Source organism: Pseudophryne corroboree, chromosome 2, assembly GCF_028390025.1.
Source record: "Pseudophryne corroboree isolate aPseCor3 chromosome 2, aPseCor3.hap2, whole genome shotgun sequence".
NCBI classification, from domain to species: Eukaryota; Metazoa; Chordata; class Amphibia; order Anura; family Myobatrachidae; genus Pseudophryne; species Pseudophryne corroboree.
In genome coordinates, this window is record NC_086445.1 from 12433071 (window position 1) to 12458846 (window position 25776).

A 25776-nucleotide genomic window follows, 5' to 3' on the forward strand; every position below is an offset into this window, starting at 1 on the left:
TATAATGTATGGACACTGGACACTGACAGGATCTATAACACACTACGTTAATATGGACACTTCCCCCAGCAGCCGGCAGGTGGCAGCGTTACCTCCAGTCTGGGTGAGTACCTGTCTCACCGCACAGCACGCCGGGAGATGTAGTTCTCAGACGGTCGGAGACAGCTGCGCTGGCAACCAGGAAACTACAACTCCCGCCGTCCTCCCTGGTCACCCTGTGACTGAATTTAGAACTCCATCTCCCGGCATGCCACATACGCCGCGCCTGCGCAGTAGGGAGTGGGTGGTCCGTCTGCCTGCACCTACAGGGAGCAGAGGAAGATGGTGGCCGGGAGCTGCTAAGGGGACAGGTGAGATCCCCACTTCTCTCATGGCCCGGAGCCCGAGCTGTGGTGTTGGGGCATGTTACTGGGGCGACTTACCTGTCAGGCATGCGTTATATGGAGGCTGCCCTGTGTGTATGTGCATGTGAGGGTCACCTGTCAGGGCATGTATTATATGGGGGAGGGTATATGTTGTATGGGGGTCACCTGTCAGGGTATATATTGTATGGGGGTCACCTGTCAGGGTATATATTGTAAGTGGGTTACCTGTCAGGGTATGTATTATATGGGGGAGGGTATATATTGTATGGGGGTCACCTGTCAGGGTATATATTGTATGGGGGTCACCTGTCAGGGCATGTATTATGTGGGGGAGGGTATATGTTGTATGGGGGTCACCTGTCAGGGTATATATTGTATGTGGGTTACCTGTCAGGGTATGTATTATATGGGGGAGGGTATATATTGTATGGGGGTCACCTGTCAGGGTATATATTGTATGGGGGTCACCTGTCAGGGCATGTATTATGTGGGGGAGGGTATATATTGTATGGGGGTCACCTGTCAGGGTATATATTGTATGTGGGTTACCTGTCAGGTTATGTATTATATGGGGGAGGGTATATATTGTATGGGGGTCACCTGTCAGGGTATATATTGTATGTGGGTTACCTGTCAGGGTATATATTATATGGGGGAGGGTATATATTGTATGGGGGTCACCTGTCAGGGTATATATCGTATGGGGGAGGGTATATGTTGTATGGGGGTCACCTGTCAGGGTATATATTGTATGTGGGTTACCTGTCAGGGTGTGTATTATATGGGGGAGGGTATATATTGTATGGGGGTCACCTGTCAGGGTATATATTGTATGGGGGTCACCTGTCAGGGCATGTATTATGTGGGGGAGGGTATATATTGTATGGGGGTCACCTGTCAGGGCATGTATTCTATGGGGGATGGTATATATTGTTTGGGGGTCACCTGTCAGGGTATATATTGTATGGGGGATGGTATATATTATATGGGAGTCACCTGTCATGATATATGGTACATGGGGGGTAACCTGTCGGGGTATGTATTATATGAGGGAGGGTATATATTATATGGTGGCCAGCTGTCAGGGTATGTATTATATGGGGGTAACCTGTCAGGGTATGTATTATATTGGGGGGGGGGGCACCTGTCAGAGTATATAGTATATGGGAGCTACCTGTCAGGATATGTATTATATGGTGGAGGGTATATATTGTATGGGGGTCACCTGTCAGGGTATATATTGTATGTGGGTTACCTGTCAGGATATATATTATATGGGGGAGGGTATGTATTGTATGGGGATCACCTGTCAGGGAATATATTGTATGGGGGTCACCTGTCAGGGTGTGTATTATATGGGGGAGGGTATATATTGTATGGGGATCACCTGTCAGGGAATATATTGTATGGGGGTCACCTGTCAGGGTGTGTATTATATGGGGGATCACTTGTCAGGTTATGTATTATATGGGGAGAGGGTCATCTCTTAGGGTATTTAGTACATGGAGTGTCACCTGTCAGGGTGTGTATTATATGTGGGGGTCACCTTTCAGGGTGTGTATTATATGTGGGGGTCACCTGTCGGGGTATGTATTATATAAGGGGGGTGGGGGTTACCTGTCGTGTTATATAGTAATATAAGGGAGGGACGGTCACCTGTAAGGATATGTTTTATTTGGGGCGTGTCACCCTCAGGGTATGTATTGTATGGGATAGCCAGGAAAGATATGTTTACTGTACAGAAAAGGTGACTGAGGGGATCTGACTGATATTTATAAATGCATTGGGGGGTAATATAGGAAATGAATCGGGTGATCTGTTTATTGAGAGATATGTACACAGAAGGTGTGGCCCCTCTTAGGGTTAGAGGAGGTGTCGCACCCAGGGAAGGAAGGGTTCCTCGCAGTCAGGGCGGTGAGGATATGGAATTCTTTGCTGGGGATGGCTGTCATGGCTGACTCAATTGATAAGTTAAACAAGGGTTGGACACACTTTTATCCAGAAGAAGAATTCCAGGGATACAGCCTCTAATAATGAGATTGTATGTAGGGTCAACCCGATGGACAAACTCTCTTTTTCAACCTCCACAATATGTATGTATGTAACTATGTATGTATGTATGTATGTCACCTATAATGGTATAGAGTATATAGGGGGGGGGGGGGTCACCTGTCAGGTTATGCATTGTGTGTGGGGAGGTTTCCTGGTACAATGAGGTTATTCTTTAGCTGGGGTAATGCTCTGCTTATTACATACCTCCCAACATGACCCATTCCTGGAGGGACAGAGACCCTCATTCAGGTTCAATCTTAAATTGCAAAAATCGAAGACGGGCGCTTTTCAGCCATCTGCGCATATGCGACGTCGGCGCTGAGCGGACTTTCTGCATTGCGATTGTATCCTTGAAGGATGCAATCGCAATTTGATTGACATTGGCGTGCGGCGTTGTTGGGGCGTTGTCCGGACAACGTAGACGTGTCCAGACCGTTTTAGGGGCGTCCGTGTGATGTCACATGTGGCAGCTGTGCCTGCATACGCAGCCTGTTTCTGATTATGCGATCGCAATTGATTTGTGATCGCAGCGCAGAGATTAGCATGATGGGCGGCCGCCAGCAGTAGCAGAATCTGCTACTGAAGCTGAATAGGGGCCAACGTGCTCTCTACCTGGACTTTCCTCTTCATGTATGATTGCAGTCACCTGTGATGAGACACCTTTCTTATCCACTACCTAGTTCTACACAGGTGACGCCAATCATGTACTAAGAGGGAAGTCCAGGTAGAGAGAGAGCACTTGTCCCTCAGTAAGTGGAAGTCCAGGTAGAGAGAGAGAGCACTTGTCCCTCAGTAAGCGGAAGTCCAGGTAGAGAGAGAGAGCACTTGGCCCTCAGTAAGCGGGAAGTCCAGGTAGAGAGAGAGAGCACTTGTCCCTCAGTAAGCGGAAGTCCAGGTAGAGAGAGAGAGCACTTGTCCCTCAGTAAGTGGAAGTCCAGGTAGAGAGAGAGAGCACTTGTCCCTCAGTAAGTGGAAGTCCAGGTAGAGAGAGAGAGCACTTGTCCCTCAGTAAGTGGAAGTCCAGGTAGAGAGAGAGCACTTGTCCCTCAGTAAGTGGAAGTCCAGGTAGAGAGAGAGAGCACTTGTCCCTCAGTAAGTGGAAGTCCAGGTAGAGAGAGAGCATTTGTCCCACAGTAAGCGGGAAGTCCAGGTAGAGAGAGTGCATTTGTCCCACAGTAAGCGGGAAGTCCAGGTAGAGAGAGAGAGCACTTGTCCCTCAGTAAGCGGGAAGTCCAGGTAGAGAGAGAGCACTTGTCCCTCAGTAAGCGGGAAGTCCAGGTAGAGAGAGAGCATTTGTCCCTCAGTAAGTGGAAGTCCAGGTAGAGAGAGAGAGCACTTGTCCCTCAGTAAGTGGAAGTCCAGGTAGAGAGAGAGCATTTGTCCCACAGTAAGCGGGAAGTCCAGGTAGAGAGAGTGCATTTGTCCCACAGTAAGCGGGAAGTCCAGGTAGAGAGAGTGCATTTGTCCCACAGTAAGCGGGAAGTCCAGGTAGAGAGAGAGAGCACTTGTCCCTCAGTAAGCGGGAAGTCCAGGTAGAGAGAGAGCACTTGTCCCTCAGTAAGCGGGAAGTCCAGGTAGAGAGAGAGCATTTGTCCCTCAGTAAGTGGAAGTCCAGGTAGAGAGAGAGAGCACTTGTCCCTCAGTAAGTGGAAGTCCAGGTAGAGAGAGAGCATTTGTCCCACAGTAAGCGGGAAGTCCAGGTAGAGAGAGTGCATTTGTCCCACAGTAAGCGGGAAGTCCAGGTAGAGAGAGAGAGCACTTGTCCCTCAGTAAGCGGGAAGTCCAGGTAGAGAGAGAGCACTTGTCCCTCAGTAAGCGGGAAGTCCAGGTAGAGAGAGAGCACTTGTCCCTCAGTAAGTGGAAGTCCAGGTAGAGAGAGAGAGCACTTGTCCCTCAGTAAGCGGGAAGTCCAGGTAGAGAGAGAGCATTTGTCCCTCAGTAAGTGGAAGTCCAGGTAGAGAGAGAGAGCACTTGTCCCTCAGTAAGTGGAAGTCCAGGTAGAGAGAGAGAGCACTTGTCCCTCAGTAAGTGGAAGTCCAGGTAGAGAGAGTGCATTTGTCCCACAGTAAGCGGGAAGTCCAGGTAGAGAGAGAGAGCACTTGTCCCTCAGTAAGCGGGAAGTCCAGGTAGAGAGAGAGCACTTGTCCCTCAGTAAGCGGGAAGTCCAGGTAGAGAGAGAGCACTTGTCCCTCAGTAAGCGGGAAGTCCAGGTAGAGAGAGAACACTTGTCCCTCAGTAAGCGGGAAGTCCGGGTAGAGAGAGAGCACTTATCCCTCAGTAAGCGGGAAGTCCAGGTAGAGAGAGAGAGCACTTGTCCCTCAGTAAGCGGAAGTCCTGGTAGAGAGAGAGCATTTGTCCCTCAGTAAGCGGAAGTCCAGGTAGAGAGAGAGCATTTGTCCCTCAGTAAGCGGGAAGTCCAGGTAGAGAAAGAGCATTTGTCCCTCAGTAAGCGGGAAGTCCAGGTAGAGAGAGAGCATTTGTCCCTCAGTAAGCGGGAAGTCCAGGTAGAGAGAGAGCATTTGTCCCTCAGTAAGCGGGAAGTCCAGGTATAGAGAGAGCATTTGTCCCTCAGTAAGTGGAAGTCCAGGTAGAGAGAGAGAGCACTTGTCCCTCAGTAAGCGGGAAGTCCAGGTAGAGAGAGAGCATTTGTCCCTCAGTAAGTGGAAGTCCAGGTAGAGAGAGAGAGCACTTGTCCCTCAGTAAGTGGAAGTCCAGGTAGAGAGAGAGAGCACTTGTCCCTCAGTAAGTGGAAGTCCAGGTAGAGAGAGAGAGCACTTGTCCCTCAGTAAGTGGAAGTCCAGGTAGAGAGAGTGCATTTGTCCCACAGTAAGCGGGAAGTCCAGGTAGAGAGAGAGAGCACTTGTCCCTCAGTAAGCGGGAAGTCCAGGTAGAGAGAGAGCACTTGGCCCTCAGTAAGCGGGAAGTCCAGGTAGAGAGAGAGCACTTGTCCCTCAGTAAGCGGGAAGTCCAGGTAGAGAGAGAACACTTGTCCCTCAGTAAGCGGGAAGTCCGGGTAGAGAGAGAGCACTTGTCCCTCAGTAAGCGGGAAGTCCAGGTAGAGAGAGAGCACTTGTCCCTCAGTAAGCGGAAGTCCAGGTAGAGAGAGAGCATTTGTCCCTCAGTAAGAGGGAAGTCCAGGTAGAGAGCGAGAGCATTTGTCCCTCAGTAAGCAGGAAGTCCAGGTAGAGAGCGAGAGCATTTGTCCCTCAGTAAGCGGGAAGTCCGGGTAGAGAGAGAGCATTTGTCCCTCAGTAAGCGGGAAGTCCGGGTAGAGAGAGAGCATTTGTCCTTCAGTAAGAGGGAAGTCCGGGTAGAGAGAGAGCATTTGTCCCTCAGTAAGCAGAAGTCCGGGTAGAGAGAGAGCATTTGTCCCTCAGTAAGCGGAAGTCCGGGTAGAGAGAGAGCATTTGTCCCTCAGTAAGCGGGAAGTCCGGGTAGAGAGAGAGCATTTGTCCCTCAGTAAGCGGGAAGTCCAGGTAGAGAGAGAGCATTTGTCCCTCAGTAAGCGGAAGTCCAGGTAGAGAGAGAGCATTTGTCCCTCAGTAAGCGGAAGTCCAGGTAGAGAGAGAGCATTTGTCCCTCAGTAAGCGGGAAGTCCAGGTAGAGAGAGAGCATTTGTCCCTCAGTAAGCGGGAAGTCCAGGTAGAGAGCGAGAGCATTTGTACCTCAGTAAGCGGGAAGTCCAGGTAGAGAGCGAGAGCATTTGTCCCTCAGTAAGCGGGAAGTCCGGGTAGAGAGAGAGCATTTGTCCCTCAGTAGGCGGGAAGTCCAGGTAGAGAGAGAGCATTTGTCCTTCAGTAAGCGGGAAGTCCAGGTAGAGAGAGAGCATTTGTCCCTCAGTAAGCGGGAAGTCCAGGTAGAGAGAGAGCATTTGTCCCTCAGTAAGCGGGAAGTCCAGGTAGAGAGAGAGCACTTGTCCCTCAGTAAGCGGGAAGTCTAGGTAGAGAGAGAGCATTTGTCCCTCCGTAAGCGGGAAGTCCGGGTAGAGAGCGAGAGCATTTGTCCCTCAGTAAGCGGGAAGTCCAGGTAGAGAGCGAGAGCATTTGTCCCTCAGTAAGCGGAAGTACAGGTAGAGAGAGAGCATTTGTCCCTCAGTAAGCGGGAGGTCCAGGTAGAGAGAGAGCATTTGTCCCTCAGTAAGTGGGAAGTCCAGGTAGAGAGAGAGCACTTGTCCCTCAGTAAGCGGAAGTCCAGGTAGAGAGAGAGACCACTTGTCCCTCAGTAAGAGGGAAGTCCAGGTAGAGAGAGAGCATTTGTCCCTCAGTAAGCGGAAGTCCAGGTAGAGAGAGAGCATTTGTCCCTCAGTAAGCGGGAAGTCCAGGTAGAGAGAGAGAGCATTTGTCCCTCAGTAAGCTGGAAGTCCAGGTAGAGAGAGAGAGAGCACTTGTCCCTCAGTAGGCGGGAAGTCCAGGTAGAGAGAGCGCATTTGTCCCTCAGTAAGCGGGAAGTCCAGGTATAGAGAGAGCATTTGTCCCTCAGTAAGCGGGAAGTCCAGGTAGAGAGAGAGAGCATTTGTCCCTCAGTAAGCGGGAAGTCCAGGTAGAGAGAGAGAGAGAGCACTTGTCCCTCTGTAAGAGGGAAGTCCAGGTAGAGAAAGATAGAATTTGTCCCTGAGTAAGCGGGAAGTCCAGGTAGAGAGAGAGCACTTGTCCCTCAGTAAGCGGGAAGTCCAGGTAGAGAGAGAGCACTTGTCCCTCCTGGAAAGGGCCATGTAGGGAGGTAAGTAATTATTATTATTTATTATCCTTTATTTATATGGCGCCACAAGGGTTCCGCAGCGCCCAATTACAGAGTACATTAACAAATAATAAAACAGGAAACCAGCAACTTACAGTTGATGACAGTATAGGACAAGTACAGGGTAAATACACATAGTTACATCAGCAGATGACACTGGAATAAGTATCGGGTGGCAGAAGACTGCTGGATGTGGTACAGTTGAAGATTATTAAAGTAAGACAAAGGATAAGCACATGAGGGAAGAGGGCCCTGCTCGTGAGAGCTTACATTCTAAAGAGGAGGGGTAGACAGACAGTGGTGACACAGATGGGGTAGGAACAGAGGGTTAGGATGAGATTTGGCTGGGTTTGGTGAAGAAGCGTGTCTTGAAAGCCTGTTTGAAGCTGTTATTATCATATACATATGTCATTGCTCTGTCTGCCTCCACGTTATATAGGAAGAGGCACTGACGGATCTATATCTGTATAAACACATAGAGTTGTGTGTCAGGACGAGTATATGACCCGCGATTCGCAGCTCTCTGAAAGGGGTGGAGCCAAGTGCCGGAAGGGGCAGGGCTTAAATCACGGGGCGCTGCAATGGCTCCTTTACATAACAAAAAAAAATTGGTTTGTCAGGGAGGTTTCTGGGTACTCAGAAACCCCCCCTGCGTGCACCAGTGGCTGTACCCTACGTGTGACATCTGAGGATAGGCACTGTGCATGTAACATTCAGATGTAGGGATCACTGGGGGTAATGTGTAATAGATCAGAGTATACGGTCGCACATCCGTCCTCTGACACAGGGCATTCATTTTCAGTGACGCTGGCTGAGTCCTCACTCATTTCCGAGTGATTCCTCATAGAACCCCAACAATGCATGTTTTCTAGATCACCTAGCTGGAGCACAGGTGTGTTAATTGACTAACACAATTGATCTACAGGTGGTACTAATTATCCCTGAGTATACCTTGAAAACATGGACTGTGCAGGGTCCATAAGGAGTGAGAAACACTGATCAGTGGCTGCTATGGGAGGTGCGCTATTTCCAGACACACACATACGCCGGGCACACATTTGAGCGATGCCGGCACGATATGCCGCTTCGTAACGACATATTGCCTGCATCGCTCAGTGTGTACGGGGGATTGCGCGCTCCCGCGGTCGCTAGTGACGGACGTTTGGCTGAATGTGCTGCACATCCAACCAAGCGTTGTCACTAGCGTCCTGTAGTGTGGTAATGAAGGACGGAACATGTTTGTGCCGACCTTCATTAGCGTCGCCCCAGTGTGTACACGCCATCTAGGGCTGACAGGGATTCATTCCAACGTCGGCACGAATCCCCGTCGCTCTAGTGTGTTCCCGGTATTAGTGTTATAAACATTTACTATCTGTGATCTGGGCGTGGATTGTTAGGTCAACGGTCGGCAGGGTCAAAAGGTCAACATTGAATAGGTAGATAGTAGAAAAGGTTGATAGTGTCAGAAGGTCGACACAAAAAAGATAGAATTACAATTGGAAATAACAATGATATAACATACTGGGTAATAAACAGTCATAGAGGTAGGAGGGCCCTGCTCGCAAGCTTACAATCTATAGGTTTTTTTAATACTTTTTTGGGGGAGTTTTTGTCACTTTTTTGCCACAAACAAGTCCTATTAGTGTACCACGTCCCCTGGCCATGCCCCGCTATTTCCAATCATAGTTCACGTGGATTGTAAAGTAGGAAAAGTTGAAAAAAACAGAAAAACTTGTGTTGACCTTTTGACCCCGTCCCTTTGACCTTAATGCATGCAGGCCATTAGTGGCGGGCCTATAGACTGTAGCCGCCCAGTGATCTATAGTGCGGTGATCTGGACACGTGCAGGGCGTTACTAGGCCCATGTGTCTTCACTGATGTGGACGAGACGTGGGCTACCCGGGTGTGGTAAGTCCGGGCATAGAATCCAGACGTGTCATCCACTGATGTGTACAGCCAGGTGCGCTGTAGATCCGGCGTCCTTTTCCTTAGCGATGGAGCGTTATGCTCCTCTGTGTAATCTTATTACATATGTACATGTATTTATCTCACGTATTCGCATTTATTGACATAGCGCCAGGATATTCTGTCTCGCTGTACAATCCGGACCCCTGGGTATTTACACCCCGGCACCAGCTTCCAAAACGTCTACTCTGAGGCACCAAGCACTGTACAACTCTTACAGCTGTGTGTACAGAATGCGCACCTCCCGGTACAGTAATACCCCGTTACCACTAGCTCGCACGGGGGCGCACATTTAACCAGGTTTTTTGGCAGTGGAAAAGGCTCCCTCTGAAAACACCTGGGTTAAGTGACCCGGGAATCCTACCCAGGTAGCTACCTGGGTTGGACCCGGGAATGACCCGGGTAAGGGTAGTGTAGTGTAATCGGGATACCTGGGACATGTGACCCGAGACCCGTTTACAGTATGTTAAGAGCCCATACCTCCCTTACTGCAGGGTCTCGCGGGCAGTCGGGAGGTTGGGGGGGACAGAGCATGCTATGCAGACAGTAGCGCTGGCCGGGAAAGTGTGTGCCGGAGCGGTTGGCAGCCCAGCAGCTTCCAGAGTGCTGGCCTTGCCCCCAGTGTAACGGTGGGCAGCATCGCATTGGGGGCCTAACGGGATCGAGGCCATGTACCGAGGGTCCCAAACGGCCAGTTTTTTGGTGATGATGTCATCTCCAAGCGCCGGCCAGAAGACACTGCACCCGTGTACATTGTAAATGGCGCCGACCTGGGATATTCCCGGGTCGGCGCCGTTGTGGAAAAGGGGTCCGTCTCGGGTCTGACCTGGCTTGGAACCGTGTTCCAAATCCCGGGTCAGACTTGAGACTTCTAGTGAAAAAGGAGGTATAATGGTGACTGAGGTCATATGGAGGTCGCTGAGGTTCAAGAGGCACTTGTGTAGGCTGTGTGGTTTATGGGTGATGAGATTGGGGTGTTGTGCTGGTCGCTCCTGTCCTGTACATCCATTGATGCCAGTGTTACGCCGTGCCAGGCACCTGTTACATAGAAACATAGAATTTGTCGGCAGATAAGAACCACTTGGCCCATCTAGTCTGCCCCTTTTTTTTTTTTATATTATTTTTTATCACTAACCTTATTTGATCCTTATTTCTTTGTAAGGATATCCTTATGTCTATCCCATGCATGTTTAAATTGCTCTACTGTCTTAGCCTCTACCACCTCTGATGGGAGGCTATTCCACTTGTCCACTACCCTTTCTGTGAAATAATTTTTCCGCAAATTTCCCCTGAACCTCCCCCCCTCCAGTCTCAGTGCATGTCCTCGTGTCCTATTGCTTCTCTTCATTTGGAGAATGTTTCCCTCCTGGACTTTGTTAAAACCCTTCATATATTTGAAAGTTTCTATCATGTCTCCCCTTTCCCTTCTCTGCTCCAAACTATACATATTGAGATTTCTTAGTCTTTCTGGGTATGTTTTGTGATGTAGGCCATGCACCATTTTAGTTGCCCTCCTTTGTACAGTTTCTAATGTATTAATATCCTTTTGAAGATATGGCCTCCAGAACTGAATACAGTATTCTAGATGAGTTACCAGACTGATGTTCAGATACTCCTGATTTAATCTGTAGAAGTTACTAGGAGTGGGCATGGGCTCGCTCTGTGGATGCCATCAGGTGTGCCCGCTGGTGCCAGATCTACATACTGACAGCTCTATGTCATATATAACACGTGTGTGTGGGTATGTATGTATATATATGTGCGTGGACTGTTGCCATTTCCATCTTGTAATACCTGTGCTTGGTGGAGGTTGGTACCTTGCAGGGTGCTGTTCAGCTTGGGGCTCTTCCCCTGGGCATGCCACGTTCTGTGCAGGGGGGGTGGTGGGCACATTTTGGGAAATGTAGCTTGTACAGGAACATCTCCTATATAATAGCCCAGATCTGTGACTCTGTGCCTGTGTGGATAATGTTGGGTGTGGCTAGGAGCTCTCATTGGGTTAGCAGCAGGTCTATCACACCCAGTCCACAGCTGATTGGGCGAGAAACGCCCTCCCACACAGGTTACATCCAATGGGAGGCTCTGCCCTTTGCCTGCTGTGTTTTCACAGAGCAGTATTAGCAATGGGGCTGATGGAGCTGCAGCTCCAGGTCCACACCCCAAAATAGCCCCACTGCATCTGCAGCATCACACCCTCCAACAATTTACACATAAACATTGATACACATTCGAAAAGGGCCACGCCTTTTTTCCTATACTTTCAATGGATGCTTGGAGAGCCAAAAATCGGTGCAGACCATAAAAAAAAAAAAGGGACTGTACCTGACAAAAAGGTGCAGCTGGAGGGTGTGCCACTGCATCTGCAGCAAGTCTCTGCACTGGAGATAGGGGGAAACATCCTTTTACTGCAGCGTCCTATGGGGGTCATTCCGTGTTGTTTGCTCGCTAGCTGTTTTTAGCAGCCGTGCAAACGCTAAGCCGCCGCCCTCTGGGATTGTATCTTAGCAGAAGTGCGAATGAAAGGATCGCAGAGCGGCTACAAAAAAAAAATTGTGCAGTTTCTGAGTAGCTCCAGACCTACTCCTATCTTGCGATCACTTCAGACTGTTTAGTTTTGGATTTGATGTCACAAACACGCCCTGCGTTCTCCCAGACACGCCTGCGGTTTTCCTGGCACGCCTCCCTGAAAACGGTCAGTTACCTCCCAGAAACACCCACTTCTTGTCAATCATTCTGCGGCTGCCATTGCGACTGAAAAGCTTCACTAGACCTTGTGTAAAATTACTTAGGCCGTTGTGAAAGTACATCGCGCGTGCGCACTGCGCCGCATGCGCAGAAGTGCCGCTTTTTAATTTAATCGCGGCGCAGCGAACATTTTTATCTAGCGATGAACTCGGAATGACCCCCTATATCCTGCTGCCAGTCCGCCTGCCCCCTCCGGCATCAACAATCCCCACTCCCTAGCCGCGGCGCAGGTGGAACAAAAGCTGCTGCGGCCACCGGCATAGATGTGTATGAAAGCAGCGCAGCGGAAGGCTTTCATAGGCCTCCCTGCGCCACATACTCTCTGAGCCCCGGAGCCTCCTCTGCGCGTGATGTCACAGAAGTGCCTCCCCGCCACAGCCGCGCCCAGATCCACAGAGGCCCTGACTCCGCAACACAGCACCTGGGCTGCCGGCCTGGAAGCCCCGAGATGGCTAATGTAACGGATAGAGTGGGTGATATTGCGGAGGGTAATGTATGGACGCTGAATCAATGTAAAAGGTGACAGTGCTGTGCAGTACAGTGGGTGTGCAGTCAGGGCCAGTGCTAGGGTGTTCGGCGTCCCCCTACAAACTATAAATTTGCACCCTCGTATACTTTACAAAGGCACAGCGCACATAATACCGCCTGTACTAGAGACACTTACACACGTAACGCCTCCCTGTACCAGTGACACTGACACACGTAACGCCCCCCTGTACCAGTGACACTTACACACGTAACGCCTCCCTGTACCAGTGACACTGACACACGTAACGCCCCCCTGTACCAGTGACGCTTACACACGTAACGCCCCCCTGTACCAGTGACGCTTACACATGTAACGCCCCCTTGTACCAGTGACGCATACACACGTAACGCCCCCCTGTGCCAGTGACGCTTCCACACGTAACGCCCCCCTGTACCAGTGACGCTTCCACACGTAACGCCCCCCTGTACCAGTGACGCTTACATACGTAACGCCTCCTGTACCAGTGACGCTTACATACGTAACGCCCCCTGTACCATACGTAACGCCCCCTTGTACCAGTGACGCATACACACGTAACGCCCCCCTGTACCAGTGACGCTTCCACACGTAACGCCCCCCTGTACCAGTGACGCTTCCACACGTAACGCCCCCCTGTACCAGTGACGCTTCCACACGTAACGCCCCCCTGTACCAGTGACGCTTCCACACGTAACGCCCCCCTGTACCAGTGACGCTTCCACACGTAACGCCCCCTGTACCAGTGACGCTTACATACGTAACGCCCCCGTACCAGTGACGCTTACATACGTAACGTCCCCTGTACCAGTGACGCTTACATACGTAACGCCCCCTGAACCAGTGACGCTTACATACGTAACGCCCCCTGTAGCAGTGACGCTTACACACGTAACGCCCCTTGTAGCAGTGACGCTTACACACGTAACGCCCCTTGTAGCAGTGACGCTTACACACGTAACGCCCCCTGTAGCAGTGACGCTTACACACGTAACGCCCCCTGTACCATACGTAACGCCCACTGTACCAGTGACGCTTACATACGTAACGCCCCCTGTAGCAGTGACGCTTACACACGTAACGCCCCCTGTACCAGTGACGCTTACACACGTAACGCCCCCCGTAGCAGTGACGCTTACACACGTAACGCCCCCCGTAGCAGTGACGCTTACACACGTAACGCCCCCCGTATGCCCCCCTGTACACACGTAACGCCCCCCGTAGCAGTGACGCTTACACACGTAACGCCCCCCCCCCCCCGTACCAGTGCCGCTTACACACGTAACGCCCCCCCCCGTACCAGTGCCGCTTACACACGTAACGCCCCCCCGAACCAGTGCCGCTTACACACGTAACGCCCCCCCCGTAGTAGTGACGCTTACACACGTAACGCCCCCCGTAGCAGTGACGCTTACACACGTAACGCCCCCCCCCGTACCAGTGCCGCTTACACACGTAACGCCCCCCCGAACCAGTGCCGCTTACACACGTAACGCCCCCCCCGTAGCAGTGACGCTTACACACGTAACGCCCCCCGTAGCAGTGACGCTTACACACGTAACGCCCCCCCGTAGCAGTGACGCTTACACACGGAACGCCCCCCGTAGCAGTGACACTTAGACACGGAACGCCCCCCCCGTAGCAGTGACGCTTACACGCGGAACGCCCCCCCGTAGCAGTGACGCTTACACGCGGAATGCCCCCCCGTAGCAGTGACGCTTACACGCGGAACGCCCCCCCGTAGCAGTGACGCTTACACGCGGAACGCCCCCCCGTAGCAGTGACGCTTACACACGGAACGCCCCCCCCCCGTAGCAGTGACGCTTACACACGGAACGCCCCCCCCCCCCCCCGTAGCAGTGACGCTTACACACGGAACGCCCCCCCCCCCCCCCCCCCGTAGCAGTGACGCTTATACACGGAACGCCCCCCCGTAGCAGTGACGCTTACACACGTAACGCTCCCCCGTAGCAGTGCCGCTTACACACGTAACGCCCCCTGTACCAGTGCCGCTTACACACGTAACGCCCCCTGTACCATTGCCGCTTACACACGTAACTCCCCCTGTACCAGTGCCGCTTACACACGTAACTCCCTCTGTAGCAGTGCCCCTTACACACGTAACGCCCCCTGTAGCAATGCCCCTTACACACGTAACGCCCCCTGTGGCAATGCCCCTTACACACGTAACGCCCCCTGTGGCAATGCCCCTTACACACGTAACGCCCCCTGTGGCAATGCCCCTTACACACGTAACGCCCCCTGTGGCAATGCCCCTTACACACGTAACGCCCCCTGTAGCAATGCCCCTTACACACGTAATGCCCCTTACACACGTAACGCCCCCTGTACCAGTGCCCATTACACACGTTATGCCCCCCTGTACCAGTGCCGCTTACACACATTATGTCGCAGTCACTCACACACACACACACACACACATATACACACACACAACAGACACATACGTATGTATATATATATATATATACACACAAACACACACACTGTACATACATTACAAACATACACAGTCACACATATATACAGTATACACAGACACTGTATATACACACACTCACTCTCTTTCCAGACACTTACCTTATGACGTCTGACTGGCCGAAGCTGTAGCAGCTCATCCTCCTGCTGCAGCCTGGTCCCGTCTAGCTCCGCCCCTTATTCCCATCTAGATCCACCCCTTATTCCCATCTAGCTCCGCCCCCTTTGGCTCCCGCCCGGCCACTGAATGTCTCACAGGGGAGTGGGGGGAGAGAGGAAGTTTTGTGCTGCCGGCGCAGAGGGAGAGAGGAGGTTTTGTGCTGCCGGCGCCGCTGCATGTGTGACAGCAGCCGCCAGCAGTAGCAGGGATAGCAGCAGCAGCTCAGCACAGAGATGCAGAGCAGGGAGAACGCCTTTCCTTCCTGGTGCCTTCCTGCACTGCATCCCTTTGCTGAGCGGCTAGCGCCGGACCTGTGTGCAGTGTCACTGACACTGCGCATCACTCTCACCTTTTACATTGATTCAGCCAGTCACTCAGTTCTGCCGCCCACTCACTATTGTTAGCATCAGTGTCCCAACGCGCCGCATTACAGGGAAGTAGATACACTAAATAAACTACAGCTCCCAGCAGCCCTTACCACCAAAGCATTCCGGCCCTTAGGGCTGCTAGGAGCTGTAGTTTATTGAGTAAATCTTCTTGCCTGTAATGCGGCGCATTGGGACACCGGCGCTAACAATAGTGACTGGCTACCGGGGGAGCCACTGCCAAAGGGAGGACAGCAGCTTAGCCGCTGACAGGAGGAGAAGCAGGAGAAGCATTACCCGCCCCTCCCCCACTCACAGTACCTCCGGGTACCCCCACACACACCCTCCAGCACCCACGGTAGCTCCGTACCCTCTCCCCCACCTGCAGCAACCCCGCACCCGCCCCTCCCACCGCATTCGCCCCTCCCCCATCCGGGGCAACCCCGCAACTGGTCCTCACCCACTCGTGATGGCTCCGGACCCCCATCTGCGGCACCACCGCACCAGCCTCTCCCCCCACCTGCGGCACCCCCGGATCCCATCCGCGTCTTCCCCGCACCCGCCACTCCCCCAACCACAGCACCTACTAGGTGATTCATCAGGCCCTGCGTGCGCTGTTCACGCCATTGCAAGGAGCTTCCACCCCTTAACCATTGCACGCCCTTTGTCTGTGCAATATTTAACCACTCACACAATTATGATTGGTGGTAATACTCCATACAATAAAAATATTGCACACCACAAGGGTGTGCAAGGGTTACGGGGGCTTAGCCCCTTACAACGGTGTGAAGAGCGCCCGTAGGGCGCGATGAATCACCTAGTTATGTATAATTGTATTACCGCCTGTTTCTCGTTGCACAGCGTTAGACATTATTGCACAGGCTGAGGTGTGTCCTGCGTCTGATATGTGAGTTTTCCGGGCAGAATATAATGCAGGACATGCACCACAGATACCAGCGTGCCCTTACAGTGACCATATCGTTTACTAGATTATATTACTTCATCGTACCGCTAATAACTGTGCTCCTTACTTTCCAGTGTGATGTTGTGTGCTGTGTCATGTTGTGTGTGTGTAGTGTAAATGAGACGGTGGGTCACGTGTTACTCCAGCAGAACGTCCGGTGGTTGCAGCTGTCCCCTTGCCCAGGCCAGACACTGAAGCCCAGACATATAACGTGGGATGCAGCATTCCCGACCAGTGGTGACAGGCAGCCCCTCGCAGCTAGTAGATCCTGTCCGTCACATTGCACACTTACACCTCGGCCGGAGCTTGCAGCAAGTTATATTGCCGCTGGGCTGATCTCCGAGTAGTAAGGAAAAGGACGGATAGCTTCTAATATACATACTTTATATGAAGTAATATAAAGTCACTTTCCAATACAAGAACCAGCATCAGGCCCCATACATCAGTCAGCGTTCCCCCATTTCCCAATCTGATCCGCTTTACCCATCAGAAACGCAGTTCAGCTGCCATCGATGTTTGGCGGTCTGTCGGGGAATCGGGAAAATTCTGCATGTTAAAATTACACAATTTGCCAATCCTAATAATTTTTGGTTGGGATTGGCAAATCGGAGAAATTCAGCATATTGAATCTTCCAGATTCCTCGAACCAGGCATCAGTGGAATGGGAGATCGCCCCAATTATGGTGGCCGATCCCGGGATTTAGGGCCAAAAACGTCCGGGATTCAATCCCAGGAATGGAAGGTCCAATCCATTGTAGATGAATGGCAGTCTGAAGACATTCAGGCCAAATCTATGATAAAAGTCAAATGCATGAATTTATTAATGTGCTGAAAAACTTTTACCCTAGTGCCGAGGATGCAGTGTCACATATACAGTTACATAAATCGAAAACCATTCTCTAGCCCCATAGATGTGAAATATAATATAGTCCATCAATCCAGAAGCTGCTATATCCATCCAATAACTAGTCTCGTAGCTAACATTGGGCTTTATTAATGGTTGTTAGCAAACCAAAAAAGTTAGCATTTTGGCAAAACCATGTGCACTGCAGGTGGGGCAGATATAACATGTGCAGAGAGAGTTAGATTTGGGTGGGTTATATTGTTTCTGTGCAGAGTAAATACTGGCTGCTTTATTTTTACACTTTAGATTTCAGCTTGAACACACCACACCCAAATCTACCTCTCTGTCTGCACATGTTACATCTGCCCCCCCCCCCCCTGCAGTGCACATGGTTTTGCCCAATTGCTAACTTTTTTTGTTTACTAACAAACCTTTATGTGGCAGACCCTCTGGTGTCGGTGTCACTGTAGCGGGACCCTCTGCTGTCGGTGTCTCTGTAGCGGGACCCTCTGCTGTCGGTGTCTCTGTAGCGGACCCTCTGCTGTCGGTGTCTCTGTAGCGGACCCTCTGCTGTCGGTGTCTCTGTAGCTGGACCCTCTGCTGCCGGTGTCTCTGTAGCGGGACCCTCTGCTGTCGGTGTCTCTGTAGCGGGACCCTCTGCTGTCGGTGTCTCTGTAGCGGGACCCTCTGCTGTCGGTGTCTCTGTAGCGGGACCCTCTGCTGTCGGTGTCTCTGTAGCGGACCCTCTGCTGTCGGTGTCTCTGTAGCGGGACCCTCTGCTGTCGGTGTCTCTGTAGCGGGATCCTCTGCTGTCGGTGTCTCTGTAGCGGACCCTCTGCTGCCGGTGTCTCTGTAGCGGGACCCTCTGCTGTCGGTGTCTCTGTAGCGGGACCCTCTGCTGTCGGTGTCTCTGTAGCGGACCCTCTGCTGTCGGTGTCTCTGTAGCGGGACCCTCTGCTGTCGGTGTCTCTGTAGCGGGACCCTCTGCTGTCGGTGTCTCTGTAGCGGACCCTCTGCTGTCGGTGTCTCTGTAGCGGGACCCTCTGCTGTCGGTGTCTCTGTAGCGGGACCCTCTGCTGTCGGTGTCTCTGTAGCGGACCCTCTGCTGTCGGTGTCTCTGTAGCGGAACCCTCTGCTGTCGGTGTCTCGGTAGCGGAACCCTCTGCTGTCGGTGTCTCTGTAGCGGACCCTCTGCTGTCGGTGTCTCTGTAGCGGGACCCTCTGCTGTCGGTGTCTCTGTAGCGGGACCCTCTGCTGTCGGTGTCTCTGTAGCGGGACCCTCTGCTGTCGGTGTCTCTGTAGCGGGACCCTCTGCTGTCGGTGTCTCTGTAGCGGGACCCTCTGCTGTCGGTGTCTCTGTAGCGGACCCTCTGCTGTCGGTGTCTCTGTAGCGGGACCCTCTGCTGTCGGTGTCTCTGTAGCGGACCCTCTGCTGTCGGTGTCTCTGTAGCGGGACCCTATGCTGTCGGTGTCTCTGTAGCGGGACCCTCTGCTGTCGGTGTCTCTGTAGCGGGACCCTCTGCTTTCGGTGTCTCTGTAGCGGGACCCTCTGCTGTCGGTGTCTCTGTAGCGGGACCCTCTGCTGTCGGTGTCTCTGTAGCGGGACCCTCTGCTGTCGGTGTCTCTGTAGCGGGACCCTCTGCTGTCGGTGTCTCTGTAGCGGACCCTGTGCTGTCGGTGTCTCTGTAGCGGGACCCTCTGCTGTCGGTGTCTCTGTAGCGGACCCTGTGCTGTCGGTGTCTCTGTAGCGGACCCTGTGCTGTCGGTGTCTCTGTAGCGGGACCCTCTGCTGTCGGTGTCTCTGTAGCGGACCCTCTGCTGCCGGTGTCTCTGTAGCGGACCCTCTGCTGTCGGTGTCTCTGTAGCGGGACCCTCTGCTGTCGGTGTCTCTGTAGCGGGACCCTCTGCTGTCGGTGTCTCTGTAGCGGGACCCTCTGCTGTCGGTGTCTCTGTAGCAGGACCCTGTGCTGTCGGTGTCTCTGTAGCGGACCCTCTGGTGTCGGTGTCTCTGTAGCGGGACCCTCTGCTGTAGCGGACCCTGTGCTGTCGGTGTCTCTGTAGCGGGACCCTCTGCTGTCGGTGTCTCTGTAGCGGACCCTCTGTTGTCGGTGTCTCTGTAGCGGGACCCTCTGTTGTCGGTGTCTCTGTAGCGGGACCCTCTGCTGTCGGTGTCTCTGTAGCGGACCCTCTGCTGTCGGTGTCTCTGTAGCGGGACCCTCTGCTGTTGGTGTCTCTGTAGCGGGACCCTCTGCTGTCGGTGTCTCTGTAGCGGACCCTCTGCTGTCGGTGTCTCTGTAGCGGACCCTCTGCTGTCGGTGTCTCTGTAGCGGACCCTCTGGTGTCGGTGTCTCTGTAGCGGGACCCTCTGCTGTCTGTCTCTCTGTAGCGGGACCCTCTGCTTTAGCGGACCCTCTGCTGTCGGTGTCTCTGTAGCGGGATCCTCTGCTGTCGGTGTCTCTGTAGCGGACCCTCTGCTGCCGGTGTCTCTGTAGCGGACCCTCTGCTGTCGGTGTCTCTGTAGCGGACCCTCTGCTGTCGGTGTCTCTGTAGCGGGACCCTCTGCTGTCGGTGTCTCTGTAGCGGACCCTCTGCTGTCTGTGTCTCTGTAGCGGGACCCTCTGCTGTCGGTGTCTCTGTAGCGGGACCCTCTGCTGTCGGTGTCTCTGTAGCGGGACCCTCTGGTGTCGGTGTCTCTGTAGCGGGACCCTCTGGTGTCGGTGTCTCTGTAGCGGGACCCTCTGGTGTCGGTGTCTCTGTAGCGGGACCCTCTGCTGTCGGTGTCTCTGTAGCGGACCCTCTGCTGTCGGTGTCTCTGTAGTGGGACCCTCTGCTGTCGGTGTCTCTGTAGCGGGACTCTCTGCTGTCGGTGTCTCTGTAGCGGATCCTCTGCTGTCGGTGTCTCTGTAGCGGGACCCTCTGCTGTCGGTGTCTCTGTAGCGGGACCCTCTGCTGTCGGTGTCTCTGTAGCGGGACCCTCTGCTGTCGGTGTCTCTGTAGCGGACCCTCTGGTGTCGGTGTCTCTGTAGCGGACCCTCTGGTGTCGGTGTCTCTGTAGCGGGACCCTCTGGTGTCGGTGTCTCTGTAGCAGGACCCTCTGGTGTCGGTGTCTCTGTAGCAGGACCCTCTGGTGTCGGTGTCTCTGTAGCGGACCCTCTGCTGTCGGTGTCTCTGTAGCGGGACCCTCTGCTGTCGGTGTCTCTGTAGCGGACCCTCTGGTGTCGGTGTCTCTGTAGCGGGACCCTCTGGTGTCGGTGTCTCTGTAGCGGGACTCTCTGGTGTCGGTGTCTCTGTAGCGGGACCCTCTGGTGTCGGTGTCTCTGTAGCAGGACCCTCTGGTGTCGGTGTCTCTGTAGCGGACCCCCTGGTGTCAGTGTAATGCAGAATGCTTCCTTCCTCCTCGGCGATGTTGTATTTCCATCATCCTGTTTCTGCTGTCGGTGTCTGGTTGCTGGTTGGGAGTTCCATGCTGCTGCCTGAGGGATGACATTCCCCATGGGAGCCTGTAGTGTACAGTGTATGTGGTAGGACTGGCAGCACACGTTGGCATTGGGTGTGGAACATTTGCTGTACAGGTTTCTCTCTGTCCTGCTGTGAGATGAGATCCCCAGCACCTGGATAGCTGCAGAACTTCTCCAGGGAGCTGGATCGTAACCCCCCGCGTGCTCCTCATAGAATGGTGCCAGCATATGCCATGGCGCTTCACAGGTCAGAGCAAAGCAGTAATGAAACTATATAGGCAATTCATACATTAGATACTACTGACCCTATAACTGCATTGTAGACCCTAATATATCCCGTATGTAATCTGTGCCCTAAAGTGCCAGTGTTAGCTGTGATACTCACCCTGGTGCCAGCTGTTAGCTGTGATACTCACCCTGGTACCAGCTGTTAGCTGTGATACTTACCCAGCTGTTAGCTGTGATACTCACCCTGGTGCCAGCTGTAAGCTGTGATACTTACCCCGGTGCCAGCTGTTAGCTGTGATACTTACACCGGTGCCAGCTGTTAGCTGTGATACTTACCCCGGTGCCAGCTGTTAGCTGTGATACTTACCCTGGTGCCAGCTGTTAGCTGTGATACTTACCCTGGTGCCAGCTGTTAGCTGTGATACGTACCCCGGTGCCAGCTGTTAGCTGTGATACTCATCCTGGTGCCAGCTGTTAGCTGTGATACTCACCCTGGTACCAGCTGTTAGCTGTGATACTTACCCAGTTGTTAGCTGTGATACTCACCCCGGTGCCAGCTGTTAGCTGTGATATGTACCCTGGTGCCAGCTGTTAGCTGTGATACGTACCCCGGTGCCAGCTGTTAGCTGTGATACTCGCCCCGGTGCCAGGTTTTAGCTGTGATACTTACCCTGGTGCCAGCTGTTAGCTGTGATACTTACCCCGGTGCCAGCTGTTAGCTGTGATACTTACCCCGGTGCCAGCTGTTAGCTGTGATACTTACCCTGGTGCCAGCTGTTAGCTGTGATACTTACCCTGGTGCCAGCTGTTAGCTGTGATACTCACCCTGGTACCAGCTGTTAGCTGTGATACTTACCCAGCTGTTAGCTGTGATACTTACCCTGGTGCCAGCTGTTGGCTGTGATACGTACCCCGGTGCCAGCTGTTAGCTGTGATACGTACCCCGGTGCCAGCTGTTAGCTGTGATACGTACCCCGGTGCCAGCTGTTAGCTGTGATACGTACCCCGGTGCCAGCTGTTAGCTGTGATACTTGCCCCGGTGCCAGGTTTTAGCTGTGATACTTACCCTGGTGCCAGCTGTTGGCTGTGAAACTTACCCTGGTGCCAGCTGTTAGCTGTGATACTTACCCCGGTGCCAGCTGTTAGCTGGGATACGTACCCCGGTGCCAGCTGTTAGCTGTGATACTCGCCCCGGTGCCAGCTGTTAGCTGTGATACTTACCCTGGTGCCAGCTGTTAGCTGTGATACTTGAGCCGGTGCCAGCTTTTAGCTGTGATACTTACCCTGGTGCCAGCTGCTAGCTGTGATACTTACCCCGGTGCCAGCTGTTAGCTGTGATACTTGCCCCGGTGCCAGGTTTTAGCTGTGATACTTACCCTGGTGCCAGCTGTTGGCTGTGAAACTTACCCTGGTGCCAGCTGTTAGCTGTGATACTTACCCCGGTGCCAGCTGTTAGCTGTGATACGTACCCCGGTGCCAGCTGTTAGCTGTGATACTCACCCTGGTACCAGCTGTTAGCTGTGATACTTACCCAGCTGTTAGCTGTGATACTCACCCTGGTGCCAGCTGTTAGTTGTGATACTTACCCCGGTGCCAGCTGTTAGCTGTGATACTTACCCCGGTGCCAGCTGTTAGCTGTGATACTCGCCCCGGTGCCAGCTGTTAGCTGTGATACGTACCCCGGTGCCAGCTGTTAGCTGTGATACGTACCCTGGTGCCAGCTGTCAGCTGTGATACTCGCCCCGGTGCCAGGTTTTAGCTGTGATACTTACCCTGGTGCCAGCTGTTAGCTGTGATACTTACCCCGGTGCCAGCTGTTAGCTGTGATACTTACCCCGGTGCCAGCTGTTAGCTGTGATACTTACCCCGGTGCCAGCTGTTAGCTGTGATACTTACCCTGGTGCCAGCTGTTAGCTGTGATACTCACCCTGGTACCAGCTGTTAGCTGTGATACTTACCCAGCTGTTAGCTGTGATACTTACCCTGGTGCCAGCTGTTGGCTGTGATACTTACCCCGGTGCCAGCTGTTAGCTGTGATACGTACCCCGGTGCCAGCTGTTAGCTGTGATACTTGCCCCGGTGCCAGGTTTTAGCTGTGATACTTACCCTGGTGCCAGCTGTTGGCTGTGAAACTTACCCTGGTGCCAGCTGTTAGCTGTGATACTTACCCCGGTGCCAGCTGTTAGCTGGGATACGTACCCCGGTGCCAGCTGTTAGCTGTGATACTCGCCCCGGTGCCAGCTGTTAGCTGTGATACTTACCCTGGTGCCAGCTGTTAGCTGTGATACGTACCCTGGTGCCAGCTGTTAGCTGTGATACTCGCCCCGGTGCCAGGTTTTAGCTGTGATACTTACCCTGGTGCCAGCTGTTAGCTGTGATACTTACCCCGTTGCCAGCTGTTAGCTGTGATACTTACCCCGGTGCCAGCTGTTAGCTGTGATACTTACCCTGGTGCCAGCTGTTAGCTGTGATACTCACCCTGGTACCAGCTGTTAGCTGTGATACTTACCCAGCTGTTAGCTGTGATACTTACCCTGGTGCCAGCTGTTGGCTGTGATACTTACCCCGGTGCCAGCTGTTGGCTGTGATACTTACCCCGGTGCCGGGTGTCATGCGATACTCACTCCGGTGTCGGGTGTCATGCGATACTCACCCCGGTGCCGGGTGTCATGCGATTTAGTACAGTACATAACACTGGCCATATGCAGTGGATGACATGTCAGAATTGTTAGGAAATACATATTAATAAGGAATATATGCCACCCTTAATAAACCTATAAACCTCAATGAAATAAAGTAGATGATAAACCTCTTACCAGCCGCAGTGCCGTCTCCCCTGGTAACCACCTGCCGGGTACAGGGGTTCTGCTGTTGTGTAATGGGGCACAATGGGTTACACGGAATGCTGATATCACAGCTGGGGAGTTCCGCTCCCTTTATCTAATGGAACAATCAGTATCTCCATGGAGACTGATTGATTGCCGGCTACATGTAGAGTTACAGGATGGTAAGTAGTCATCCACAGTGGGCAGTTTCGGGTGTGCAGGTGGGAGGGGGAGGAATAATATATTAGGAATGACCAATCTAATGCAGATAGAGGAGCGAGAGCATTATGGGAGTTAGAATGTCTGGATATCACAGTCTTTGTATAAAGTAAATGTACAGTTACACATGGGGCTCGTTATGTTTTCTGTAAATGCTCATATTGCCAATTACTCATATTTGTCAGATCCTGGATGCTGCTGATGTAATCATTGGGGCATGGCAGGTTACCCTACTGCTCCAAGGGGCATATTACCTGTCATGCAGCTATTCCAAGGGACACATCTCGGGTCTTGCCTCCTATGACGTGTCACCCCGCCATTCTAAGGGACGTATATCAGGTCTAGCCTCCTATGATCTGTCACCAAGCCATTCCAAGGGACGTATCTCAGGTCTAGCCTCCTATGACGTGTCACCCCGCCATTCTAAGGGACGTATATCAGGTCTAGCCTCCTATGATCTGTCACCTGGCCATTCCAAGGGACGTATCTCAGGTCTAGCCTCCTATGATCTGTCACCAAGCCATTCCAAGGGACGTATCTCAGGTCTAGCCTCCTATGATCTGTCACCAAGCCATTCCAAGGGACGTATCTCAGGTCTAGCCTCCTATGATCTGTCACCCGGCCATTCCAAGTGATGTATCTCGGGTCTAGCCTCCTATGATCTGTCACCTGGCCATTCCAAGGGACGTATCTCAGGTCTAGCCTCCTATGATCTGTCACCTGGCCATTCCAAGGGACGTATCTCAGGTCTAGCCTCCTATGATCTGTCACCAAGCCATTCCAAGGGACGTATCTCAGGTCTAGCCTCCTATGATCTGTCACCAAGCCATTCCAAGGGACGTATCTCAGGTCTAGCCTCCTATGATCTGTCACCCGGCCATTCCAAGGGACGTATCTCAGGTCTAGCCTCCTATGATCTGTCACCCGGCCATTCCAAGGGACGTATCTCAGGTCTAGCCTCCTATGATCTGTCACCCGGCCATTCCAAGGGACGTATCTCAGGTCTAGCCTCCTATGATCTGTCACCCAGCCATTCCAAGGGACGTATCTCAGGTATAGCCTCCTATGACTTGTCACCCGGCCATTCCAAGTGATGTATCTCAGGTCTAGCCTCCTATGATCTGTCACCTGGCCATTCCAAGGGACGTATCTCAGGTCTAGCCTCCTATGACGTGTCACCCGGCCATTCCAAGTGATGTATCTCGGGTCTAGCCTCCTATGATCTGTCACCTGGCCATTCCAAGGGACGTATCTCAGGTCTAGCCTGCTATGACATTTCACCCCGCCATTCCAAGGGACGTATCTCAGGTCTAGCCTGCTATGACATTTCACCCCGCCATTCCAAGGGACAGATCTCAGGTCTAGCCTCCTATGACGTGTCACCCGGCCATTCCAAGGGACGTATCTCAGGTCTAGCCTCCTATGATCTGTCACCCGGCCATTCCAAGGGACGTATCTCAGGTCTAGCCTCCTATGATCTGTCACCTGGCCATTCCAAGGGACGTATCTCAGGTCTAGCCTCCTATGATCTGTCACCCGGCCATTCCAAGGGACGTATCTCAGGTCTAGCCTCCTATGATCTGTCACCCGGCCATTCCAAGGGACGTATCTCAGGTCTAGCCTCCTATGATCTGTCACCCAGCCATTCCAAGGGACGTATCTCAGGTATAGCCTCCTATGACTTGTCACCCGGCCATTCCAAGTGATGTATCTCGGGTCTAGCCTCCTATGATCTGTCACCTGGCCATTCCAAGGGACGTATCTCAGGTCTAGCCTCCTATGACTTGTCACCCGGCCATTCCAAGTGATGTATCTCGGGTCTAGCCTCCTATGATCTGTCACCTG

At 52.8% G+C, this 25776-nt stretch overlaps 1 protein-coding gene across 1 annotated transcript in view; it reads left to right on the top strand.

The window, feature by feature from the left end:
- The first annotated feature begins 263 nt into the window (after window positions 1–263).
- FHIP1B (FHF complex subunit HOOK interacting protein 1B) overlaps window positions 264–25776 on the top strand; it is a 103844-nt gene continuing 78331 nt past the window's right edge. The window contains exon 1 of the mRNA XM_063950798.1: window positions 264–350. The gene's annotated coding sequence lies outside the window, so the exon portion shown is untranslated. The remainder of the gene's footprint in view (window positions 351–25776) is intronic.